Here is a 4,553-nt window from a genome sequence, read left to right on the forward strand (position 1 = left end):
ATACGGGAGGGCTCCGTCAAGAATAAATAATTCTAACACGGCGTGCATCTTTGAATTCGTCTAACCTCATTGCAACCGGCACAGGCTGACCCTAATACCATCGCAACTCCCCGATATTGCAAGGAAAGCAAATTCCCGGAGAAAGTATCGTAAATTACTCTGATGTATAGATACCTGCGTGCGATCGCTTGTCTACTCAGAAGAACGAATTAGCCGCATTAGAGGTCCAGGCACCCAGCAAAGCTAGGTCGCTTGTTATGTGAACCCCTCCGAACCGTCCCATGAAAATTCGGGAGGAGTCCGCTGCTGGTCACATAGTACATGGCATGGCGGAGCATCCTTCGCTGTGCTCAACCTACAATATGATCGTGTCCAGGGTGAGCCAACTTCCAATGCCACACACAGCTGATAGCATTGAGAAGCAAGTTCGCGGAGAAGGTATCGTAGCTTGCTATGATGTAAATGATCGTACTAACGATTGATTGTGTTGGTGAAGAGGACGGAATAGCCGCATTAGAGGTCAGGACACCACAGCAAAAGCTAGGTCGCTTGGTATGTGAAGCCCTCCGAACGGTGCCATCGAAAATTCGAGAGGAGTCCGCTGCTGGTCACATAGTACGTGGCCTTGGCGGTGCATCCTTCGCTGTGCTCAACCTATAATATGATCGTGTCCAGGGTGAGCCAACTTCCAATGCAACACCCAGCTGATAGCATTGAGAAGCAAGTTCGCGGAGAAGGTATCGTAGCTTGCTATGATGTAAATGATCGTACTAACGATTGATTGTGTTGGTGAAGAGGACGGAATAGCCGCATTAGAGGTCAGGACACCACAGCAAAAGCTAGGTCGCTTGGTATGTGAAGCCCTCCGAACGGTGCCATCGAAAATTCGGGAGGAGTCCGCTGCTGGTCACATAGTACATGGCCTTGGCGGTGCATCCTTCGCTGTGCTAAACCTACAATATGATCGTGTCCAGGGTGAGCCAACTTCCAATGCAACACCCAGCTGATAGCATTGAGAAGCAAGTTCGCGGAGAAGGTATCGTAGCTTGCTATGATGTATATGATCGTACTAACGATTGATTGTGTTGGTGAAGAGGACGGAATAGCCGCATTAGAGGTCAGGACACCACAGCAAAAGCTAGGTCGCTTGGTATGTGAAGCCCTCCGAACGGTGCCATCGAAAATTCGGGAGGAGTCCGCTGCTGGTCACATAGTACATGGCCTTGGCGGTGCATCCTTCGCTGTGCTCAACCTACAATATGATCGTGTCCAGGGTGAGCCAACTTCCAATGCAACACCCAGCTGATAGCATTGAGAAGCAAGTTCGCGGAGAAGGTATCGTAGCTTGCTATGATGTATATGATCGTACTAACGATTGATTGTGTTGGTGAAGAGGACGGAATAGCCGCATTAGAGGTCAGGACACCACAGCAAAAGCTAGGTCGCTTGGTATGTGAAGCCCTCCGAACGGTGCCATCGAAAATTCGGGAGGAGTCCGCTGCTGGTCACATAGTACATGGCCTTGGCGGTGCATCCTTCGCTGTGCTCAACCTACAATATGATCGTGTCCAGGGTGAGCCAACTTCCAATGCAACACCCAGCTGATAGCATTGAGAAGCAAGTTCGCGGAGAAGGTATCGTAGCTTGCTATGATGTAAATGATCGTACTAACGATTGATTGTATTGGTGAAGAGGACGGAATAGCCGCATTAGAGGTCAGGACACCACAGCAAAAGCTAGGTCGCTTGGTATGTGAAGCCCTCCGAACGGTGCCATCGAAATTCGGGGAGGAGTCCGCTGCTGGTCACATAGTACATGGCCTTGGCGGTGCATCCTTCGCTGTGCTCAACCTACAATATGATCGTGTCCAGGGTGAGCCAACTTCCAATGCAACACCCAGCTGATAGCATTGAGAAGCAAGTTCGCGGAGAAGGTATCGTAGCTTGCTATGATGTAAATGATCGTACTAACGATTGATTGTGTTGGTGAAGAGGACGGAATAGCCGCATTAGAGGTCAGGACACCACAGCAAAAGCTAGGTCGCTTGGTATGTGAAGCCCTCCGAACGGTGCCATCGAAAATTCGGGACGAGTCCGCTGCTGGTCACATAGTACGTGGCCTTGGCGGTGCATCCTTCGCTGTGCTCAACCTACAATATGATCGTGTCCAGGGTGAGCCAACTTCCAATGCAACACCCAGCTGATAGCATTGAGAAGCAAGCTCGCGGAGAAGGTATCGTAGCTTGCTATGATGTATATGATCGTACTAACGATTGATTGTGTTGGTGAAGAGGACGGAATAGCCGCATTAGAGGTCAGGACACCACAGCAAAAGCTAGGTCGCTTGGTATGTGAAGCCCTCCGAACGGTGCCATCGAAAATTCGGGAGGAGTCCGCTGCTGGTCACATAGTACATGGCCTTGGCGGTGCATCCTTCGCTGTGCTCAACCTACAATATGATCGTGTCCAGGGTGAGCCAACTTCCAATGCAACACCCAGCTGATAGCATTGAGAAGCAAGTTCGCGGAGAAGGTATCGTAGCTTGCTATGATGTAAATGATCGTACTAACGATTGATTGTATTGGTGAAGAGGACGGAATAGCCGCATTAGAGGTCAGGACACCACAGCAAAAGCTAGGTCGCTTGGTATGTGAAGCCCTCCGAACGGTGCCATCGAAATTCGGGAGGAGTCCGCTGCTGGTCACATAGTACATGGCCTTGGCGGTGCATCCTTCGCTGTGCTCAACCTACAATATGATCGTGTCCAGGGTGAGCCAACTTCCAATGCAACACCCAGCTGATAGCATTGAGAAGCAAGTTCGCGGAGAAGGTATCGTAGCTTGCTATGATGTATATGATCGTACTAACGATTGATTGTGTTGGTGAAGAGGACGGAATAGCCGCATTAGAGGTCAGGACACCACAGCAAAAGCTAGGTCGCTTGGTATGTGAAGCCCTCCGAACGGTGCCATCGAAAATTCGGGAGGAGTCCGCTGCTGGTCACATAGTACATGGCCTTGGCGGTGCATCCTTCGCTGTGCTCAACCTACAATATGATCGTGTCCAGGGTGAGCCAACTTCCAATGCAACACCCAGCTGATAGCATTGAGAAGCAAGTTCGCGGAGAAGGTATCGTAGCTTGCTATGATGTATATGATCGTACTAACGATTGATTGTGTTGGTGAAGAGGACGGAATAGCCGCATTAGAGGTCAGGACACCACAGCAAAAGCTAGGTCGCTTGGTATGTGAAGCCCTCCGAACGGTGCCATCGAAAATTCGGGACGAGTCCGCTGCTGGTCACATAGTACATGACCTTGGCGGTGCATCCTTCGCTGTGCTCAACCTACAATATGATCGTGTCCAGGGTGAGCCAACTTCCAATGCAACACCCAGCTGATAGCATTGAGAAGCAAGTTCGCGGAGAAGGTATCGTAGCTTGCTATGATGTATATGATCGTACTAACGATTGATTGTGTTGGTGAAGAGGACGGAATAGCCGCATTAGAGGTCAGGACACCACAGCAAAAGCTAGGTCGCTTGGTATGTGAAGCCCTCCGAACGGTGCCATCGAAAATTCGGGACGAGTCCGCTGCTGGTCACATAGTACATGGCCTTGGCGGTGCATCCTTCGCTGTGCTCAACCTACAATATGATCGTGTCCAGGGTGAGCCAACTTCCAATGCAACACTTAGCTGATAGCATTGAGAAGCAAGTTCGCGGAGAAGGTATCGTAGCTTGCTATGATGTAAATGATCGTACTAACGATTGATTGTGTTGGTGAAGAGGACGGAATAGCCGCATTAGAGGTCAGGACACCACAGCAAAAGCTAGGTCGCTTGGTATGTGAAGCCCTCCGAACGGTGCCATCGAAAATTCGAGAGGAGTCCGCTGCTGGTCACATAGTACATGGCCTTGGCGGTGCATCCTTCGCTGTGCTCAACCTACAATATGATCGTGTCCAGGGTGAGCCAACTTCCAATGCAAACCCCAGCTGATAGCATTGAGAAGCAAGTTCGCGGAGAAGGTATCGTAGCTTGCTATGATGTATATGATCGTACTAACGATTGATTGTGTTGGTGAAGAGGACGGAATAGCCGCATTAGAGGTCAGGACACCACAGCAAAAGCTAGGTCGCTTGGTATGTGAAGCCCTCCGAACGGTGCCATCGAAAATTCGGGAGGAGTCCGCTGCTGGTCACATAGTACATGGCCTTGGCGGTGCATCCTTCGCTGTGCTCAACCTACAATATGATCGTGTCCAGGGTGAGCCAACTTCCAATGCAACACCCAGCTGATAGCATTGAGAAGCAAGTTCGCGGAGAAGGTATCGTAGCTTGCTATGATGTAAATGATCGTACTAACGATTGATTGTATTGGTGAAGAGGACGGAATAGCCGCATTAGAGGTCAGGACACCACAGCAAAAGCTAGGTCGCTTGGTATGTGAAGCCCTCCGAACGGTGCCATCGAAAATTCGGGAGGAGTCCGCTGCTGGTCACATAGTACATGGCCTTGGCGGTGCATCCTTCGCTGTGCTCAACCTACAATATGATC

Source organism: Phytophthora infestans, genomic scaffold (genome assembly GCF_000142945.1).
Source record: "Phytophthora infestans T30-4 supercont1.240 genomic scaffold, whole genome shotgun sequence".
NCBI lineage: Eukaryota > Oomycota > Peronosporomycetes > Peronosporales > Peronosporaceae > Phytophthora > Phytophthora infestans.